The 22833-nt window shown below is 45.1% G+C and overlaps 2 protein-coding genes across 6 annotated transcripts in view; one reads left to right on the top strand and one right to left on the bottom strand.

The window, feature by feature from the left end:
- CLDN10 (claudin 10) overlaps positions 1-22833 on the bottom strand; it is a 1179064-nt gene that overhangs the window by 306768 nt on the left and 849463 nt on the right. The gene's annotated exons all lie outside the window — the stretch shown is intronic.
- The window catches only part of ABCC4 (ATP binding cassette subfamily C member 4), a 286254-nt gene that overhangs the window by 21882 nt on the left and 241539 nt on the right, over positions 1-22833 (top strand). The window contains exon 1 of one of the 5 annotated variants that reach the window (XM_050766538.1): positions 15054-15177. The exons of the other annotated variants lie outside the window; for them this stretch is intronic. The gene's annotated coding sequence lies outside the window, so the exon portion shown is untranslated. Of the gene's footprint in view, positions 1-15053; positions 15178-22833 lie in introns of those variants that run through there. 5 annotated transcript variants of the gene reach the window in all.

The following is a 22833-nucleotide window of genomic DNA, read 5'->3' as shown; positions in this document are numbered from 1 at the left end:
GCCCAGGGAGTCCTTATTTCTCTAAGTCTGGACCTGCTCCTTTATCACCCATGTTATGGGCTGAATTGTGTCTCCCTGAGGTTCATATGTTGTAATCCTGACCTCTAGTACTTCATTCTGAATGTGATTGGGTTTGAAGATAGGGATTTTTTTTTTTTTTTTTTTTTTTTTTTTTTTTTAAGATGGAGTCTCTCTGTTGCCCAGGCTGGAGTGCAATGGTGCGATTTCAGCCCACTGCAACCTCCACCCCTCCCAGGTTCAAGCGATTCTCCTGCCTCAGCCTGCTGAGCAGCTGGGACTACCAGTGCGTGCTACCACATCCGGGTAATTTTTGTATTTTTAGTAGAGATGGGGTTTTGCCATGTTGGCCAGGGTAGTCTCGAACTCCTGACCTCAGGTGATCTGCCCTCCTTGGTCTCCCAAAGTGCTTGGATTACAGGTGTAAGCCATAGTGCCTGGCCTGATTGTGATTTTTTTTTTTTTTTTTTAATAGCAGCCTGAGCAGACTATATTACAGCCCACAAGCCTCACAAAGATACTGACCGGCGTTAGTGCCACTGGTTGTCATTTTCCAGGGCTGCTTTGTAGGGCAGTAATTTGTCCTCTAGTAGACTGAGCTCGCCAAGGAGTTTGACACTCTACTCCACCTGCTTATTATAGAACCACTCCTTCTTTTCCTCATGTTTTTTGGGTTGAGTTTTGGTAAGATCCCTGTAATTCTTCAGATGTGGAACCAATCTTCATAAACCCTTCAGAATACTTTGCTTCCTTCTGAATTACTACAGACAAGCAGTCTGGGAGGTCCAAGTTTGTATAATTATTGTTCTTAACATTCTGTCACTCATTATTGTTGGTGTTCGTTTCTCAATGCCAGATGGGGTGTGTCCTTGGCACAAGCGTGTCTGGTATAAGCTGTTCTGTTCTTTCAGGCAGAATCACTCAGACTCATGCTCTCAACTTTCTCTCTTTTTTTTTTTTGAGACACAGTCTCTGTCGCCCAGGCTGGAATGCAGTGGTGTGATCTCAGCTCACTGCAACGTCCACCTCCCGGGTTCAAGCGATTCCCCTGCCTCAGCCTCCCAAGTAGCTGGGATTACAGGCGTGCGCCACCATGCCCAGCTAATTTTTGTATTTTTAGTAGAGATGGGGTTTCACCATGTTGCCACCATGCCTGGCCTGAACTTTCTCTTTTAAATCTACATGCAGATTACCTGAACTATCTGACTTTTGGGAAAACCCGGGCAAGTCCTTAGCATCCAGTATTAAAAAAAAAGAGATGGCTGTGTTCTCTTAGCAACTCAAAATCGTCTGTCTTCTCCCCCTTTAAAATATGATGTAGTCCTTGTTTTTCCTTAAAATAAATGTTTTAAAGAGAATATTAGTCCATTTGAAGAAGCCAAAATAGGATCTCTTCCCCTCTCCTTGTCACTGTCTCTCTTGAGTGGATTTTGGTCATTTCTGCTCGGACTTGCCCAGAAAATAGGCTGCAGTCTGTGGAAGGGAAATTCCACACAGCTGCCTCATGTCCACAGTTCCTCGGGAGGAATTCCTTTCCTGTAAGGAGGAGACATATTTTCTGAGAGTCCCTTCCAGGAAGGATGAGGTGCAGCAGGAAGGAATCCCACAGAGAGCCGTCTCACAGACACACAAAAGGGAAGGAATTGCCTTTGACTTCTGGGAATTGGAGAGTTTTTTTTTTTGTTTTTTGTTTTTTTTTTAATAGAGGACAAAACAAAGTGAGCAAATGGCAGCTACTAGTGACTGACTGTATCAGGTTTTGGAAAAGTGGAAAAGTGGGCGGTGGGGGTTTTGTTGATTGGATGGAATTCTGCTTGGCAAACCGTAGATGACCCTGAGGAAGCCTTAGCCTTTTTTTTTTTTTTGAGATGGAGTCTCCCTCTGTCACCCAGGCTGGAGTGCAGTGTCATGATCTTGGCGTGCCACAACCTCTGCCTCCTGGGTTTAAGTGATCCTCCTACCTCAGCCTCCTGAGTAGCTGGGATTACAGGCACCTGCCACCACACCGGCTAATTTTTTATATTTTTGCCAGAGATGGGGTTTCATTATGTTGGTCAGGCTGGTCTCGAACTCCTGACCTTAAGTGATCCACCTGCCTTGGCCTCCCAAACCTTAGCCCTTTTGATTCCCTGACATCAAATGCTACATCTCTTGGAGAGTTACACTGTGAGAAGTTGGTGACGGGCAACATGGGAGCCCAGGCTGGTGTCAGAAACTCACCCAGAGTCGCAGGGACAAAGCTGTTGTGAGGGTTCCTCCCTGCGAGAATTTTAAGGAAGGAAATGGTGAGCACGAACCTTGGCATTTAAGGACTGACAATGCTGAGATGTTGTGGTGGGTTCTTGAGTAGGGCTCAAGTGTCTTTCCAGGGTGGTGGTCCCAGGGAATTGGGCTGGAAACAAGGCCACCCGGTCTCAGCTCTGTGGTTCCTGGGGGGCCCTGTGGCTCCAGGAGCTTGTGAACATGGCGAACCCCACTTCCCCATCCCGTTTCTGCCTTCCCTTCTGTTCTCTTGACAGTCTGTTTTCTACCCTCTGGGGTCAGCAAATCAGCCCCATTTACCGGTTTCCACAAAAATTCATGCACTGTGAGGGCTTGGGGATTTCTCAAAAATTTGGGTTGAGGTATTTCAGGAGGGCCTTGCTTCGCCCCTTTCCGCTCCATCTTCCTCTCTGCCTCCCACTTCTCTGGAGTAAGAGGTACTGCCCTCCTTATCTCAGCCATGTCATTCTGATCACTGTAGGACCGGCTGAGACCTTTTAATGAACAGTTTCCTACCCTTTTAGGCAACCATCTGTAAGACAAGGTAGATTGCTACCCTAACCATGATTAACATTTGCAAGCACTGCCACAGTGCAGCCACTTTCTTTGTTTCCAGCTGAAGAAATTGAGGTGCACAGAGGTTAAATTTCGTGCCCAAAGCAATACAACTAGCAAATGTAGGAGGCTGGGCTGCTTGATTGACTCCCAGCTTAGAGATTGAAAGTCACATGCGAAGCGCTTTGGCAGATAGAGAAGGGGGAGTCATATTCCAGTGTGCATTTTAGTTGGTGCTTTTTCTGTCCTTGAATTAAGAAGTGTGACGTGTGCCTCCAAAAGCATAGCATGCTACAGAAATGGATTTCCTTTCCTGGGGTTAATAATCTGCTGGCCAAATGTTTATCTCTGTAGTATCCTGTGTTTCCTGATGCATTTTAGCATTTGGTTAAATTGTAGAGAAAAGGGTTTGTGTTCTTTATATCTGGATTTTCTATTAGAACACATTTCTATGTGTTGTATTTGCGTCTTTTTTTTTTTTTTTTCCCCAGAAGGAAGTGATTGGCTGTAACAGTTTCTCTCCAACTCTGATCCCTGAGGAAGGGAAAAAAAATACCTTGGTTTGATATGAAATTAGACTAATAGAATTGCTAATTATCTGAGTTCATTGAGTCGGGTTTTTTTTTTTGTTGTTGTTTGATTGTTTGTTTTCTGAGACAGGGTCTTGCCCTGTCTCCCAGGCTGGAGTATAAGTGGTGCGATCATAGCTTACTGCAGCCTCGACCTCCCTGTGCTCGGGCTCAGGTGATGCTCCCACCTGAGCTTCCTGAGTAGCTGGGACTATAGGCATGCACCACCGTGCCTGGCAAATTTTTGTTTTTGTTTTACAGAGGCAGGGTTTTACCATGTTGCCCAGGCTGGTTTCAAACTCCCTGGCTCACGAAATCCACCCGCCTCAGCCTCCCAATGTGTTGGGATTATAGGCGTGAGCCACCGCTCCTTTCCTCTCTGTCTGGGCTTTTATCAACTTGGTCCTCCTGAGAACCTCTGCCTTGATCACCCATCTAGAGGAACCGAGGACCTCTGCCTTTTAAGTCGTCCTTTTCACCTGTACCAGTTGGCCCAGGACAATTGTGGTTTATATCCCTTATCACACTGCCATTATTAAGCTCCCCCTTTCACTCCTAAGAGTATCCCAGGTTAGATGATATGACCATGAATGGAGCTGAAGCTCATATTACATAAGGTATACAGGCCCTCTAAAGCCGTGGGGCATAAGCACAAACTGGACAGGGTGATGTAAATATTTGCTAAACTTTTATCCAAAGTAATGATTGGGAAAAACCTGTTAGTATCCCCACTTGAGCAGACATCTTCAGAAATAACCTATAACCCGTGCTTTGTACATAAGAACAATGGCATGTGGCCTTCTGTCCTCTGACCCTGGGTTGACCACGGTAGGGCAGGGGGTCAGACTTGCGTCCTCCAGTGGGGTGAGTCCCCTTGGTGGTGACTGTCCTGGCTGTTGTTCCAATCTGAGCTAGTTTCTTCGTAAGTCAACTGAAGGTGCAGTATTAACCCTGCAGGGTGGACTGAGGAATGTGTTAGCCATGCTTGCTGCCTTTCTCCAGGACCTGAAGCCCCGCCACCCTCTCGTAGGGTCCCTTTTTCTGTCCCTTCTGCAGGACATATTTTGTGATCTCTGCCCAAACAGAGGCAACACACTCAGTCATTAAGGATTCTTCTGTATTAGGCCTTAGGCTTCAGCACTTGCTGTTCTCTTTGCTTGGAACTTGCTGACCCTGCTCTTGTCACTGGGGGCTCTGTCCTCCTGGGAAACTCTGCCTTGACCACCCATCTAGAGTAACTGCCCCCATTCACTGCCATGGCTCCCTCCTTTCTGTGTGAATCTTTTTTTTTTTTTGAGAAGGATTCTCACTCTTGTTGCCCAGGCTGGAGTACAACGGCATGGTCCCAGCTCACTGCAACCTCCACCTCCCAGGTTCAGGCAATGCTCCTGCCTCAGCCTCCCAAATAGCTGAGATTACAGGCGCCAACCACCATACCTGGCTAATTTTTGTATTTTTAGTAGAGACGAGGTTTCACCATGTTGGCCAGGCTGGTCTTGAACTCCTGAACTCAGGTGACCTACCCTCCTTGGCTTCCTAAAGTGCTGGCATTATAGGTGTGAGCCACTGTGCCTGGCTGCCTGTGTGGATCTTATTGTTACTCTGAACCCCTCTTTTTAGTGTGGTTGCCTTTCCCCCTGCCTGCTCCCTTCCCCAATGCGAGCTCTGTGAAAATGATCATAGGTCTAGAACCTAGAAGGGTGCCTGTTAGTGGTGGATGCTTAAGAGTTAATTTGAATTAATGAGGTTAATAATTCTTATCTCTCCATAGTCCTGTTGTTGAGATTCCTGGTTAGAAAAAAAAAGTGAATTGTGGGTTGTATACTTTATTTAATTTATTTTTTTTGAGACGGAGTCTTGCTCTGTCGCCCAGGCTGGAGTACAGTGGTGCGACCTCGGCTCACTGCAACTTTTGCCTCCCGGGTTCAAGCAGTTCTCCTGCCTCAGCTTCCTAAGTAGCCATGACTACAGGCGTGTACCAGCACACCTGGTTAATTTTGTGCTTTTAGTAGAGACAGGGTTTCACCATGTTGGCCAGGCTGGTCTCGAACTCCTGGCCTCAGGTGATCTGCCTGCCTTGGCTTCCCAAAGTGCTGGGATTACAGGCGTGAGCCACTGTGGCCGGCCCATGGATTATTAATAAAGGCATCTCTATCTGCTGTGGTTTGAGAGGGGTTGAAGGCTACTTCCCATGGGAATGAGTGAGGAAGAGCCTATTGCACTCTGGTGTCTTTGAGGGAAACAGAGAGGGGTAGCGCCTTCTCTGCTCTTGGGTTCCACAGCTGGGGATTGGGAGATTACTCTTTTATCAACTGGTGTTTTTTTTTTTTTTTTTTTTTGAGGCAGGGTCTCACTCTGTCACCTAGGCTAGAGTACAGTGGCATAATCACAGCTTGCTGCAGCTTTGACCACTTTTTTTTCTTTTTCTTTTTGTTTTGGAGATGGGTCCTGTACTGTCTCCCCGGCTCGAGTGCAGTGGTGAGATCGTGGCTCACTGCAGCCTTGACCTCCTGGGCTTAAGTGATCCTCCCACTTCAGCCTCTGGAATAGCTGGGACCACAGGCATGTTCCACCATGCCTAGCTAATAAAACACTTTTTTTGTAGGGACTAGGTCTTGCCATGTTGCCCAGGCTGGTCTCAGACTCCTGGGCTTAAGCAATCCTCCCGCCTTAGCCCCTCAAAGTAGTGAGATTATAGGCATGAGCCATTGTGCTCAGACCTGAAATTTGTTTTAAAAAGTGCCCTGGGAGTCACTATGGAGTATTCTCTCTAAATTTATTTCCTATCAAGTAAGCCCTTTAACAGACCATGTATGGCAGCTTTTCGAAGAATGTTTTAGGTCTTTCTAAATTTGCAGCTATTCGGGCTGAGGATTGGCGTGTTTGTAATTGACCTAATGCTTCAAAGAATGGACTGGTTCAGCTGGAATTTTCTTAAAATCTATCCCATTGACGTAGTATTGCACAAGGAGAAAAGTATATGATTTATAATTAGCGTATCCACTTTAACTCTGAATAACAGGCATAAAGGTTATTACATTTTAAATCAGTGTTAACAGTTTTAGACAGCTGTTCTTTGTTACTTGATTTGTTTTTCTTTTTTTGAGACAGAGTCTTACTGTGTCACCCAGGCTGGAGTGCAGTGCAGAGATTGCAGCCCACTGCAGCCTGTATTTTGAGGGACAGTTGTTTTTGCTCATTAGAGTGCTGCTGAGAGAGTTGATTTCCTAGCTCTAGAGTCACTGCCAAGAGTCCTAAACACTTTCCTAGAAGAGAGGTGGTAAGGATGGTTACAAAGAAGCAGGACTGATTGGTGTAGAAATTGGTTTCATGTTCAAAGCCAACATGGAGATGGGGGAGTTTTGGATCAGACCTGGCACAGGGCCACGAAGGCTTTGTGTATTTTGTTTACGGAGCTTAAGCAATCTCAGTTATTAGCTTGTGGATAATTACCAGAAATGTGAACTTAAATCCGTGCTTATTTATTTAACCCCTTGCCTTTTCTCCTGAGAATGTAGGGTGGTGGCATTATAAAAACTAAAGCAAAAGCAAGGCTCTACCACTTTCGTAGTGGTTCTGCTTTACTTGCAGTAAAATCATAGCGGGATGACCAAACTGCCCTTCCTCTCCAAACTTCCTACCATTTACTGTAAAATAATGTGGATCATAGGGTGATGTAGGCCAGGGGCTGGAGTCTGTGTCAGAATGTTCCTGTGGAGGTTTGTATGTTAAAAATTAAAATGAGAACCCGTTTTATTTTATTCTATTTTATTTTATTTTATTTTATTTTTTGAGATGGAGTCTTGCTCTGTTGCCCAGGCTGGAGTGCAGTGGCACAATCTCAGCTCACTACAACATCTGCCTCGCGGGTTCAAGAGATGATCCTGTGGGCAGCCTCCTAAGTAGCTGGGATTACAGGTACCCACCACCACAACTGGCTAATTTTCATGTTTTTTAGTAGAGACAGGGTTTCACCATGTTGGCCGGGCTGGTGTCGAACTCCTGACCTCAAGTGATCCACCCACCTCGGCCTCCCAAAATGCTGGGATTACAGGCGTGAGCCATCGCGCCTGGCTTATTCTATGTTGATTTTTATGATGGTCAATGAGATGTGGCCACAGGAGGAGGCAGAGGAAGTGCTCAGGAAGGCCAAGGTTATTATACTCACAGGTCCTAGGGACAGGAAGCATGTCATGTCCTGCAGGGCCATATGGGGAAGCATCAGTCTTGGTCCCCCCTCTAGGAGCATGAAGGGGCAGGAGTGAGGGGAGAGTCTGGGCCGTGGTCTTTCTTGAGATTTCATGGACAGGGCAGGGGAGTGCATATGAACAGTTTAGAATTGGCTAGTTTGAATAATTTTGGCAGGCTGTAATCTACAGGCGTGGTTTCTAGTTGCCTGTTATCAGGCCCTGTCATGATACAGGTGAAGAAATACTGCTTCCTGGGGTGGACAGGCCAGATAAAGAAGGCACAGCTCTGGGTTGGTTGGTTTGCGTATCAGAGCTGTGCTCCTGGCTGGGCCCTGCTGGTTCTAAGAATTGGCCAGCTCTGGGAAGGACAGTCTCTCCCCAGCCAGAGAGGTTTTCAAAATGTCAAGACATCATAATATGCACAAAGTAAAAACTATAAACAGTACAAAGGCCCTGAACAGGGTCACCCTGCTGTCTGAGAAATCTGATGGCCTGGCTGAAGGAGAAAATTGCTTGGTGAGAAGCTAAAGCAGGCTCGGTAGTTGTATGAGTCTGTTTTCACGCTGCTAATAAAGACACACCTGAGACTGGGCAATTTACAAAAGAAGAGGTTTAATGGACTTACAGTTCCATGTGGCTGGGGAGACCTCACAATCATGACGGAAGGCAAGGAGGAGCAAGTCACATGGATGGCAGCAGGCAAAAAGAGAGCTTGTGCAGGGAAACTCTTGTTGTTAAAACCGTCAGATCTCGTGAGACTTCTTCACTATCACAAGAACAGCATAGGAAAGACCCGCCCCCGTGATACCATTATCTCCCGTCAGATCCCTCCCACAAAATGTGGGAATTGTGGGAGCTAGGGAGCTACAAGATGAGATTTGGGTGGGGACACAGAGCCAAGCCATATCAGTAGTGTAAACCTGGAGCCAGCAGAAGGAGGCATTTGACAGAACAGGAGGGTCCATGGTGCTCAAAGTCTTAGGACAAATAGTTCCCATGGAACAGAAGGCAACGCACCTGGCCCTGTTGCGTTTAATTTTAACTTTGCTGTATTTTCAATGATCCTCCAGGGAACTGGTGGCACACCCTGAGTCTGCTTGGTGGGCTAAAGACTCACAACCTGAGGGAAGGGGCCCGGAACGAAAGGAAGCCATGGCACAGGGTGTCATTTGGGACCCCATGCCCATCCAAGCCGACAGCTGCAGTAAGGCTGAGCAAAACACTCCTACCCGAACCTCACTCTGACATTGTGGGAGGCCCTACCTTGTCAAAGCTGAAAGAAACGTCAGGAAAAGAAAATGCCCAAAATAATTGTAACACATGTGCTATTAGTTTGGAGACTTTGGTAAAAGGTTTGGAAGTTTCAGGGAAGATTCCAGATCAGCAGGGACCATATTCTTCATAAATTGCTCTTTGAATTAGGATAAAAAAAATCAATTGCCATAGATAAAATTTCTGGGATTTTTATGAGCCCAACCTGTTTTCCAGGTTAATCATGCCTAAATATCTTGTTTTTTTTCTTTCTTGCCTTTCCTGTCATGTAATGTCACTGGGGTCCTGTAGGGTGTGTGTGTGTGTGTGTGTGTGTGTGTGTGTGTGTGTTTGTGTGTGTGTGTGTATGATTTTGTGTCAGGTAGCAGGTGTTTAGGTTTGTCTAGCACGTGTTTATTTTATTTTTATTTTTTTATTTGTTTTTTCGAGACGGAGTCTCACTCTGTCACCCAGGCTGGGGTGCAATGGTGACATCTAGGCTCACTGCAACCTCTGCCTCCTGGGTTCAAGCGATTCTCCTGTCTCAGCCTCTCCAATAGCTGGGATTACAGGCACGCAGCACCACACCTGGCTAATTTTTGTATTTTTAGTAGAGACGGGGTTTTACCATGTTGGCCAGGCTGGTCTCAAACTCCTGACCTCAGGTGATCCACCTGTCTTGGCCTCCCAAAGTGCTGGGATTACGGGTGTGAGCCACCGTGCCCGGCCCCATGTGTTTAGTACTAGATGCTAAAATCAATCTGTGGCCTTGTGGAGTTTATAATCCACTGAATTAATTTAGATTAATTCACAGGATTAATTTAGATTTCATGTTTGAATATGAAATTTGTGGTCATTTAAACAGAAACTGGGCTGAAAAGTACTTTTTCTCTGTCTGTGAAAGGTTTTTTTTTTAAGGCAAATGAACAGTATAAATTAGATTGCTTAGAGAATGTTGTAAACACATTTTACCACAGACACTTTATGTGCTCAAAGAGGCCTGTTGCAGTGGCTCACGCCTGTAATCCCAGCACGTTGGGAGCCCAAGGCAGGTGGATCACCTGAGCTCAGGAATTTGAGACCAGGCTGGCCAACATAGTAAAACCCTGTCTCTACTAAAAATACAAAAAATTAGCCAGGTATGGTGGCAGATGCCTGTAATCCCAGCTACTTGGGAGGCTGAGGCAGGAGAATCACTTGAACCTAGGAGGTGGAGGTTGCAGTGAGCCGAGATTGTGCCGTTGCGCTCCAGCCTGGGCAACAAGAGCGAAAGTTCGTCACCAAAAAAAAAAAAAAAAAAAAAAGGAGATATATGCTCAAAGAACATGCTGGAGCATTTCCCCTAAGGAAGTTATCTCAGGTACTGGAGATTAATCAGCCTGCACCTCTTTGTGTATATTCAATACTTTAGATATTTTTTGTGAGTTCAAACTGGCTTTTTCTTAAAGTTGGTGGGGAGAGGTATGTGATCAGACTTCTTGGTTGGGTGGGAGCTTTTTAGATTGAGTCCAGCCTGTTTTCCAGGCTGTTGGCTATTGGTGATTAAAGGCCCAGGGAATCCTGCTTGTCTCCTTCCAGTTTTGTGCAGAGCTATGTCACGCTGCGTGCTCTGTTTCTGTTAGGACCAACATCTGTTTGTTATATAAATAGAAAAGGAACATAAAGCTAAGGAACCAAGAAGTTCCATTGCAAATCAGTATGTCTCAAAGTATCCTTGATGTTTGGTAGAAGTTCTCCGCTTCCTGAAATTTTTGGACAAACATTGTGATATTCATAAATACCGAACTGCTAGGATATTGAGGGCTGAGGTAACGCAAATATTTGCTGAGGTTTTGTAGATTAATAATCTGTTAATCATAGCTGTGGCCTTAGAGAATAAACAACCTCTGTGTAGGCTTCTGTGTAAGAATGGCACAGCTGATGGGGGCCTCTGCGAACCAAAGGCCAGCGTGTGACCTTCTTATCCTCTACTTCCTAGGCCAGCAGTGACTGCCTTTGGAGATCTCATTGTTTACAGCCCTGTCTCTGACTCAAGGTGGCAGACTGTGTTTTTGGTAGAGCCCAGCCAGCCCCTGTCACATTGCACACTAACGTAATCTGTCTGCAGCTGTCTCTGGATTCATTATTTAGCTGCACTAACTGGAGTTAATCATAGATCTGAGCTAAAGTTTGTTATGGGTCAGGAGAGAAAGGCCATCTGGCTATTTCTTGGGTCGTTTTGGGTGTATTTTTCCACTGCTCATCATTTGACCACCATCTTTTTTTTTTTTTTTTTTTAGATGGAGTCTCGCTCTATCTCCCAGGCTGGAGTGCAGTGGCGTGATCTGGGCTCACTGCAAGCTCCACCTTCTGGGTTCATGCCATTCTCCTGCCTTAGCCTCCCGAGTAGCTGGGACTACAGGCAGCCGCCACCATGCCCGGCTAATTTTTTGTATTTTTAGTAGAGACAGGGTTTCACTGTGTTAACCAGATGGTCTCTATCTCCTGACCTTGTGATCCTCTCGCCTCGGCCTCCCAAAGTGCTGGGATTACAGGCATGAGCCACCGTGCCCAGCCCATTTGGCCACCATCTATTAGGCATCTGAAAGAAGAGAAACTCATGGGTGATGGCTCTGCCTGTAGCTTCCCTACTCAGTGTGGTTTGCAGACAGTAGCATTGCCAGCATCTGGGGCTGGGGAGAAACACAGGGTCTCATGTTCTGTCCCAGACTTAGTATCAGAATCTGTACTAGATCTCATGCATGGGCCAACCAGCCCCTGTTATGTGTTTGGTTGACACTGGGCTGCTGCTGGTAGACCTCCCTTTCTCTTCTATGCCACAGGGTCTCATCAAACTGCAAAGGAGCTGGGTAATAGAGTCAAACCCTGTGCCAGGAATGATGGGAGAAGGAAGGGCCAGATCCACAAATGGGCCAAGGAATGGATTAGGTGAGCTAAGCTGTGGTTGTAGTTCAGCCATCACTATTATGCCCACCTTTTCTTATTCCTTTCCTATTTGTTTTTCTTTTCTTTTCTTTCCTTTTTTTTTTTTTCACAGCCTGGTAATGTGGAATATTTACTTTTCTTAAATCACTGTATTAAAAGATGAAAAAAGTCATTTTTCCTCTTCCCCTTCCCACAGTCATTGCTGATTAGAGGAAATACTAACAAAATATACTAATTTCATTTCCAACCACAGATAACACCAATATTAATAGTTGGGTGACTGTCCCTCTTCTCATAGAGAAAACCCAATGCCTATCAAATGCCCAGCATTGAAGAGCTATACAAATGTGGATTTTCCGGTAGTCTTCCTCCCTCCCTTCCTTTATCCTCTCTTATGACAGAAAATTACAAACATGTGCAAAAGTAGAGGGAACAGTAATGAATCCCTGAATACCAGTCTGTCAATGATCAATTCCCAGCCAACCTTGACCCTCCTTCTACTCATTTCCTGCCCTAGAAGTGTTACTTTTTTGGCACATCTGATGAGTGAAGTGAAGAATGGTATTTCATTGCTCTGTTTTTCTTTTCTCTATTCTTTGCTTTTCTTGCAAAACCCCACTCTGTCACCATGCATTTGTTACGTAATTGTCACATGTATCTGTAGGAAATGGCCAGTATATGATTATATATACGCTGTTAAATTATCCATTGAAATCACATTGTGTTCCTTCTCACTACATTTTTTAACCTTTATGTTATAAAGCAGATACAGAATATTATACAAGCAAATGTGTAACTTGGATAATTAATTATAAGGTTAACATCCTGGTAAGTAACAACCAGATCAAGAAATAAGATTTTGCTGGTCCCTGTTCTGTGTCCTGTCTAAATTCCAGGCTCCTTCCTTCCCTCAAAAAGAACTGAAAGTCAACTTCAAATTCTTTGTAGTCTATGTTACCTTTAAATCTTGATCAATGTTGTGTATTGTGTATGTGTGTGTGTGTGTGTGTGTGTGTGTGTGTATATATATATATATATATATATATTTTTTTTTTTTTTTGAGATGGAGTCTCGCTGTGTCACCCAGGCTGGAGTGCAGTGGTGCGGTCTTGGCTCACTGCAGCCTCCAGCTCCTGTGTTCAAGCAGTCCTGCCTAAGTCACTAGAATAGCAGGTCAGCTACTGACAGGTTGTAGCTAGTGCTGCTGACAGGTTGTAGGCTCTGTATTTGGAAGATTTAGGTACGGCAAATCAGGGTGGCCCAGCCCACCCTGACTTCCGGTCAACCAGCTGCAAATTCTATGCTTCCCATGACCCCCCTTGGGTTCAATGATCTGCTAGAATGACTCACAGAACTCAGGGAAGTGCTGCGCTTACCATTACAGTTTCACTACAGCAAATGGATGCCAACTGGAACCAGAGGGAGAGCCCCAAATACAAAGCTTTCTTGTCCCATCCCTGGGGAGTTGAGACCTGTCACTTCCTAGCCTACTAGTGTGTGACAATGCCCAGAGTATTACCAGCTAGGAAATCTCATCCGGGTTTTGGTGTCTGGAGTTTTTATTGGAGCTTCATTACATCAACACGATTGATGGGCTCATTGGCCATGGGATTGATCTCAGTCTCCAGTATCCCCTACCCTGGAGGTTGGGCAATAGCAGTTGGCTCAGAGCCCAACCCTCTCATCACAGGGCTGGTCTTTGTGACATGCACAGCCCCCATCCTGAGTCATCTGTTAACCTCAGCTGCTAGGGACCCACTAGGTTATATTACGTCCCTGATAATTTATGTTAGTGTAAACCATCAGGGACCACACTTCTATTACTTGGGGAATTCCAAGTATTTAGAGGAACCAGGGACAAAACCCAGCCAAATTCTTTATTACGTGAGTTCCTTCCCTTCCACTCCTTAGTCTTCATTTCTCTGTCCCTGTTTACTTTGACCACCCAGCCCCTTGTCACTGTGCCTATAGAACTTTGCAGAAGACAAGTCAGGGGAGCTGGTGTATTAGTCCATTTTCACACTGCTGATAAAGACATACCCAAGACTGGGCAGTTTACAAAAGAAAGTGGTTTAATGGACAGTTCCAATGTGGCTGGGGAGGTCTCACAATCCTGGCAGAAGCAAAAGGCACATCTCACATGGCGGCAGACAAGAGAACTTATGTAGGGAAACTCCACTTTATAAAACAAGCAGATCTCTTGAGACCTATTCACTATCATGGGAATAGCATGGGAAAGATCTGCCCCCATGATTCAGTTACCTCCTACCAGGGCCCTCCCACAACACGTGGGAATTGTGGGAGCTATAATTCAAGATGAGATTTGATGGCCAGGTGCGATGGCTTACGACTGTAGTCCCAGCACTTTGGGAGGCTGAGGTGGGCGGATCACTTGAGATCAGGAGTTTGAGACCAGCCTGTCCAACATAACATGGTGAAACCCCATCTCCACCAAAAATACAAAACAAATTAGCTGGACATGGTGGCAGGCGCCTGTAATCACAGCTACTTGAGAGGCTGAAGCAAGAGAATCACTTGAACCTGGGAGGTGGAGGTTGCAGTGAGCTGAGATGGCACCACTGCACTCCAGCCTTGGTGACAGAGTGAAACTCCGTCTCAAAAAAAAGATGAGATTTGAGTGGAGACAGAGTGAAACTCTGTCTCAAAAAAGAAGAAAAACAAAGAGATTTGAGTGAGGATACAGCCAAACCATATCAGCCGGTAATGCAGCACACAGAAACAGGAGAGAGCCCAGGGGGCAATGTTACCTAGGCACTCTCGCCAAAGGGATAATGCCCCACTTACTAATGGGGGAAGATGGCCTGGCAGGCTCCCGAGAGCCTGTCACTTGTTGGTGCGAGGGCTCTGAACTCTGCTGTCTGGACGAGTCTCAGCCCTGTCACATGCAACCTGCATGCCCCAGGACAGCTACATGTCTGCCATATGCCTGAGTTTTCCCATCCATAGGGAATGGTGATAACGACACTGCATCATTTTGCTGAGGCTGCCGTAACAAATTCCTACACACTTGGTTGTTTAAGACAATAGAAATTTATTCTCTTACAGTTCAGGAGGCCAGAAGGTAAAAAATCCAGGTCTAGGCAGGGCTGTGTTCCCTCGATAAGGTGGGGTGAATATTCCTTGCCTCTCCCAGCTTCTGGTGGCTCCCAGCAGTCGTTGGTGTCCTTCACTTGTGTCTGCATCACTTGAGTCTCTACCTGTGTTTACACCTCCTTCTCTTCTGTCTGTCCCAGGTCTCCCCTGCCTCTTTCTTGGAAGGACACTTGTCATTGGATTTAGGACCCACTTGGATAATCCAGGATGATGTCTTCACTCCAATGTCCTCAGTTTAATTCCATGTGCAAATACACTTTTTCCAAATAACATTCAGTCCTTTACCATGAAAGGTAATACTCACAGGTACTGGGGGTCAGGACTTGGGCATATCTTTTTGGGACCACCATTAAACCCCCTTCAGGAGCCTACTTCACAGGATTGTGAGGATTGCCTCAAAATGCTTGAACCGGTGCCTGGCACACACTAAGTGCTGTTAAGTGCTGGTGACTGGTGGGGACAGATACAGCCCGATCTTTTGTGTAATCTTGACTCCTTATTTCCCCTTATTTTAATCTTTTCCCCTTCACAGTTATCTAAGTGTACGTGGGGTACGCATATTTAATTTTCATACTAAGAGATTTTTTCAATCTGTATGGAAGCCATGTACTTGCCTCTCCTTCAGGGCTGGGATTTTTTTCATTTTGCTGGCTGTGAGCACACACACAAGCCCGCAGGTGCCTAAGCCTCTTGTATGCGTGTTTTGAACTGTGTCCTCTGAGTTATGTGTCTAGGTGCATGCCCTCTTGTTAGTGTGGGTCTCCTTCCCCTCTGTAGCACTTCCTAATGTTAGGCATTTGTCCGTTACAGCAGCTATTCAGTGATTTCCTACTTGCTCAAATTCCTGGCCTCAAGCAATCTTTGAGCCTCAGCCTCCCAAAGAGTTGGGATTATAGGCATGAGCCACTGCACCTGGCTAATTTCGTGTTTTACCTCGTTAACCTTTTATTTTTATACTTTTAATCTTTTTTTTTTCTTCCTGTGTCATGCTTTTAAACCAGTACTCTAGAGTTTTCATCATTGTCTTTTAAATATTTTAACATCTGGTAGTGTCTTTTAACTTTTTATTTTGAAATAATTCAACCTGATGAAAAAGTGCAAGGGTGGTACATACATACCACTCCTGTATACCCTTCATCCAGATTCCCTAATGTTAACTTCTACCATAGTTGTCATTGTCTCTTTCTCTGTTTATACATATTATCCTTTGTTATCTGAACTACTTGAAAGTGGATTGTAGTCTGTACGTGGTTTTTCCCACCTGTAATCTTAGCACTTTGGGAGGCTGAGGTGGTTGGATCACCTGAGGTCAGGAGTTCGAGATGAGCCTGGCCAACATGATGAAACCCTGTCCCTACTAAAAATACAAAAAAATTAGCCAGGTGTGGTGGTGTGCGCCTGTAATCCCAGCTACTTGAGAAGCTGAGGCAGGAGAATCGCTTGAACTCAGGAAGCAGAGGTTGCAGTGAGCCGAGATCGCACTTCACTCCAGTCTGAGGGAGAGAGCAAAACTCGGTCTCAAAAAAAATAAATAAATAAAGTGGATTGTAGACGTGAGGCCCCTTACACCTAAATATTTTAGTGCATGTGTCTTAAATAAAAGGGCACTTTCCATCGTAGTTACAGAACACCCAACAAAATTCAGAAATTTATCTTCAAACTCCATAACCAGTTTCCCTGTATTAGTTTTTTGGGCCCAAGATCCTATAATGTATTTGGCTGTCATATTTCTTTAGTATCCTTTAGTCTGGAACACTTTTGCAGTCTTTTCTTGTCTCTCATGTCCTTGATAATTTGAAAAATATTCAGGTCATCACATTCTAGAATATTCTTCAAAGATGCAAAAAAATGTGATGTGACCTCATAGCAGAAATACCATAAAAATAAATACAGTATCCTCAGTGCATCGTATCCGGAGGCACACAATGGTGATGGTAACTGTTATCACTTGGTTAAGGTCGTGTCTGCCAGGTTTCCCTGTTCTAAAGTTGATTATGCAATACTTTATTCTTTTAAATACGTGTTTTATGGGGAGATAATTGGAGGCTATGAAAATATCTTACTTCCCATGAATCTTTTACCCACTGATTTTAGCAACCATGGATGGCTTTTCAATAAGTAAATCACTTATTACTGTGGAAGTTGCCAAATGACGATTTTTTTTTTCTGATTCTATTGTTAATTCTGATCTTAATTGTTTGGCATTCTATAGTAAGAAATATTCTGTTTCCCTCATTTATTCACTCATTTATTTATAGCATTATGGGCTTATGAATAATTTTATTTGTTGGATTTGAATCCATTACACTTATGATTTATTTTGGTGCTCAGATTACCCCAGGTTTGGCCATTGGGAGCTCCTGTGTCCTTTGGACATGTTTTGGGATTCTTTGAACATTTCCTTACTTCTGTGGCACAAAAAGGTAGTCCAGACATGTCGTGTACTTTTTTTTTTTTTTTTTAGACAGAGTCTAGCCCAGGCTGGAGTGCAGTGGTGTGATCTCAGCTCACTGCAAGCTCCGCCTCCTGGGTTCACACCATTCTCCTGCCTCAGCCTCCCGAGCAGCTGGGACTACAGGCGCTCACCACTATGCCTGGCTAATTTATTTGTAGTATCAGTAGAGACAGGGTTTCACCATGTTAGCCAGGATGATCTCGGTCTCCTGACCTTGTGATCCACCGGTCTCGGCCTCCCAAAGTGCTGGGATTACAGGCGTGAGCCACTGCCCCCGACCATCTTGTACTTCTTTTTCCCCAATCTTGGATTCAGCCATTTCTCCAAGGAACCTCTGCATTAAAAAAAAAGTTACATGTTCTTTTTAATAAGTGGATACTGTATTTAGAAACAGTGCTGGGCACTATGCACATTTTTTTTTTTTTTTTTTGAGACGGAGTTTCACTCTGTTACCCAGACTGGAGTGCAGTGGCATGATCTCGGCTCACTGTAACCTCTGCTTCCTGGGTTCAAGCAATTCTCCTGCCTCAGTCTCTCAAGTAGCTAGGATTACAGGCGCATGCCACTACGCCTGGCTAAATTTTGTATTTTTAGTAGAGATAGGGTTTCACCATGTTGGCTAGGCCGGTCTTGAACTCCTGACCTCAGGTGATCCACCCACCTTGGCCTCCCAAAGTGCTGGGATTACAGGCATGAGCCACCGTGCCCGGCCTAGGCATATTTATTGTTATGGGATCTCATTGCTTCTAGGCACTCTAAGCAGACAAAGCTAGGATGTATTTGCATACACAGATCAACACATATTATTTATATATTTGTGTGTATGTGTATATACACATACAGACATATGCATGTGCAGTTGGTTCTTGTTACTAGTGGAGCTCTATAAAGTCTCCACAAACACAGGACTAGTGAACACTGAACCATTGCTTCCAGGGGAAATACAGGGTTAGGTTCCTATGCGCCTTTGGTCACATTTTTGTCAGCCATTTAATATATAACCTTGTTTTATGCATGTTTCTGCTTAGAGACACTTTATTTAATATATAGTTAATTCATTAACTTTGAATTAACAGCCAGCAGCACTATAGCTCATGCCTGAAGGAAGCTTCTATAACACACGTTTTTTCTGTAGGGCACATGACAGACCTCTTGCGCTTTGATGCACCAGACTGCACTTGAGCGTGATGCTTGGGGCCATTGTAGACAGCGAAGTCACCCACAAAAATCCCCATAATGTGAAGAACATGGTACTGAACATCCCACAAAAGGATATTTGTTTCTACTCTAAGAGCGGGAATAAGAAGGCAGAGTGTCGGCTGGGTGTGGTGGCTCACACCTGTAATCCCAGCACAGGTGGCATTGTAATCACACCTAGGGAGGCCTAGGTGGCTGGATCGCTTGAGGTCAGGAGTTCGAGACCAGCCTTGCCAACATGGTGAAACCCCATCTCTACTAAAAACACCAAAAATTAGCCGGGCTTGGTGGCATGTGTCTGTAACCCCAGCTACTCGGGAGGATGAAGCAGGAGAATCGCTTGAACCCAGGAAGCAGAGGTTGCAGTGAGTCAAGATTATGCTACTGCACTCCAGCCTGGGCGACAGAGTGAGACTCTTGTCTTGGGGGGGAAAAAAGAAAAAAAAAAGTCTAAGTGTCATTTCGTTTGACTTCAGCTGGGAGCATGCATGTTGGGTGACTCAGATATTTTGCTGCTCTGTGCACGTCTGTGAAGGACTGCAGGACACCTGGAGGACTGATTTTTTAATTTAGCAAGTAGGCAAACTCACAAGTACAGGATTTGTCACTAAAGAGCATCAAGTGTATATTGATTTCTCTATCTTTATTTCGGTATCTATTTATATAGATGTGTATTAGGAAACACATTAGGTAGACTTCACACCAGGGCTTCAAATCACAGTTCAAAATCTCATGCTTTGTTCTGGCTTTCCCTCTTTCCGTATTTGTGTCTTCATCCTTCAGTAGTGAGAAACTTGACTCCTGCTGTCCTCAACACCTTGACTTCTTTGCTCAGTCCTCTTGTTTCTCACCAGGGCCCCAGCCACACGGGCCGTCTACTTGCAGGGCATGTTCCTTGGACCTGGTGTGCGGGGCTCCAGGGCTGTGCTCCCAGGCTGCTGCTTGTGAACTTGAGGAGAGCTGCCCCCCAGGCATGTTGCCCTAGGCTGGCCTCCCAACCTAGTGGATACTTCTTTTGATCATTGTTCACTGTAACCTCAAGCCCCTGGGCTCAAGCATCCCTCCTACCTCAGCCTCCAGAGTGGCTAGGACTACAGATGCGTGCCACGGTGCCCAGCCAATTAATTAATTAATTAATTATTATTTTTTTGTGTGTGGAGATAAGGTCTCACTATGTTGCCCAGGCTGGTATTGAACATTTGGGCTCAAGAGATCCCCCTGCCTCAGTCTCCCAAAGCATTGGTATTATAGGCATGAGCCACCATGCCTGGCTTGAAGTTAGTTTCTTATTAATGTTTTCAATATCATTAGACTATAGTAATGCAGTAGATTTTTGACTGTTTATTGGTATTGTACATCTTGCAACCCTAATGTGCTAGCTTATTGTCTTCAGTCAATGTAGGATTGGAGTTCTAATTGTGTAAAACCCTCTGTATATAAGGTTTATTACTTTGTGTTTTTTCTTCAATAGCCATGTCACCATTAATACTAGTAAATGGATGAGCCGTTCCTTTGTAATATCTTATTTTAATGACAATGAATTTAAGGTATGTTTTGCTGATAAGAAGAGCTGCTCATGGATACAGCTTTTTATGTTACTGCTGTGCTGGTTCTAGGTAATTTCTTTTTTTTTTTTTTTTTTTTTTTGAGACGGAGTCTTGCTCTGTTGCCCAGGCTGGAGTGCAGTGGTGCGATCACGGCTCACTGCAAGCTCCGCCTCCCGGGTTCACGCCATTCTCCTGCCTCAGCCTCCCGAGTAGCTGGGACTACAGGCGCCCACAACCGCGCCTGGCTAATTTTTTGTATTTTTAGTAGAGACGGGGTTTCACCGTGGTCTCGATCTCCTGACCTTGTGTTCCGCCCGCCTCGGCCTCCCAAAGCGCTGGGATTACAGGCGTGAGCCACCGCGCCTGGCCGGTAATTTCTTTTTTTGACACGAAGTCTTGCTCTCTCACGTAGGCTGGAGTGCAGTGGTGTGATTTTGGCTCACTGCAACATCCGCCTGTCGGGTTCAAGCAATTCTTCTGCCTCAGCTTCCTGAGTAGCTGGGATTACAGGCGCACACCACACCCAGCTAATTTTTGTATTTGTAGTAGAGATGGGGTTTCGCCATTTTGGTCAAGGCTGGTCTTGAACTCCTGACCTCAGGTGATCTGCCCACCTTGGCCTCCCAAAATGCTGGGATTAAAGGTGTGAGCCACTGGGCCTGGCAGTTCTTAAAAAATTTGATTTAGAGTTGCTTCTTCCTTTTCTATGAAATATGACATTTACAAAATTGTTTTTGAAAGGATGACTTGCGTTGCGATGTTTTTCTTGTTTTGAGGTCCTAGAGTAAATTAGAAATAGGATGTGGAATTTTAAACTGACTTCTTGTGCATCTGCTTATTTTTGTGGTAGAGTCACAGAGTTACGACCAAGCAGGGGAGGTGAGATTTGTGCAGGCTGGGGTGTTGGGAGGGTGAAGTGATCTAGTTTGCTTGAATGAAAGGATGAGACTCGCTGTATTGGTGAAGTTTCTTTCAAATCCAATTTCTAACTGGTTTCTTTGCTGTCCACAGTTCATCATGTACAGAGTAGCTTAAAAACATTCACAATTTCCCTGTTATCTTTAGGATAAAGTCCAAATTTCTGAGTTTAGAACACAAGACCTTTGATTACCCCATTATCACCCCAAACCCCATGCAGCATTTTCTCTGCTGTCTCTAAACAATAAGTCTCGGCTGTGTGGCTCCGTTTTTCTGGAAAGCTTGTCCCTTCTTCCTCCTTTGTCTTCTCAGTAAACTCCAAATTCTTTCCCTAAAGTTTACTCAAACTTTGTCCCTTTCTCCAAACCCTCTCCAACTTCCCAGGTATCTACCTACACCCTCTTTCTTCTCTGTACCGTACAAATGGTTCCCAGACCTGGCCGATGACCAGGATGTGCTGGGTGAGGGGAACTCTTTAAGGACCACCACTTGGGCTTCATCTTGGCTTGTTCTGATTCAGTCATTTGGGATTGGGCTCTAGGTGTTTGTGGGTTTTTGTTTTAAAATTCCCCAGGCATAATTGGGTAATGTATTAAAGTTTACTGAAAAACAAGAAACTCCCCAGTAAAACTCTCCAGGCTGAGGTAGGAATTTTGCTAATGAGCCAGAGTTGGGTTGGGAGTATTGGCGTAGATGCCAGACAAGTGCTTCCCATTTGGTGTGTCAAAGCAAGCTGTATGGCAGGTTCTCAAACCTGAACCTGCATCCGCATCACCTGGAGAACATCAGAAGATATGGATTGCAGGACCCCACTCTCAGAGTTCCTGATTCATAGACCTGGAGTGGGTCATGAGAATTTGCATTTCTAACTCTTCAGGGGATTCTGGTGCTGCTGGTCCAGATATCACACTTTGAGAACCTCTGCTGTACAGAAGATGAGTCTGGTGAGCTGGGATGTTGAACCCTTAGCATAATAGAGACCTAAAGAAAGCCCACAAGTAGAGTCTGTGCATAGCCTGTGACCACATGTGTCCCATCTTTTTTTTTTTTTTTTTAATTTCCCACACTACACAGATGTTGTATGTCCCATCTTACTGTAATTCTTTGTTAACATAGATGCCTTGAACTCTTGGAGTGGAATTGAACCGGTGGATTTACTAATGGGTTTATATCATTTGCTAATGTGGCTGAAAGACTGCTGTCATCGTCTTGTGACTTCTGCCTGGGGCCAACATTTGATGTAAGATTCTATAGCCTGTCCAGAAAGGCTATAGAAGACCTTAGTGCAGTGGTTCTCATCCCTGTGATTTTGCCACCCTGGCATTTCCTCAGATAATTTTAGTTGTCAGGACTTGGGATGGGGATGCTGTTGGCTTCTTGAGGGTGGAATCCAGGGATGCTGTTAACCATCCTACAGTGCACAGGATGGCACCCCCAACAAAGAGTTATTCAGCTCCAAATGCCAGTAGTGCCAAGGCTGAAAACACTTGCCCTAGGGGAAGGTCTCTCTCTCTCTCTGTCTCTTTTTCTTTCTCTCTTCTTTCTTTCTTTCTTTCCTTTCATTCCTTTCTTTTCTTTCTTTCTTTCCTTCTTTCCGGAGTTTCACTCTTGTTACCCAGGCTGGAGTGCAATGGTGCGATCTCAGCTCACCACAACCTCCTCTTCCCTGGTTCAAGTGAGTCTCCTGCCTCAACCTCCCGAGTAGCTGGGATTACAGGCATGTGCCACCACGCCCGGCTAATTTTGTATTTTTAGTAGACACAGGGTTTCTACATGTTTGTCAGGCTGGTCTCGAGCTCCCAACCTCAGGTGATCCACCTGCCTTGGCCTCC

The sequence above is a fragment of the Macaca thibetana genome, chromosome 17 (genome assembly GCF_024542745.1).
Source record: "Macaca thibetana thibetana isolate TM-01 chromosome 17, ASM2454274v1, whole genome shotgun sequence".
NCBI lineage: Eukaryota > Metazoa > Chordata > Mammalia > Primates > Cercopithecidae > Macaca > Macaca thibetana.
This window is presented reverse-complemented; position numbering and strand designations above follow the sequence as displayed.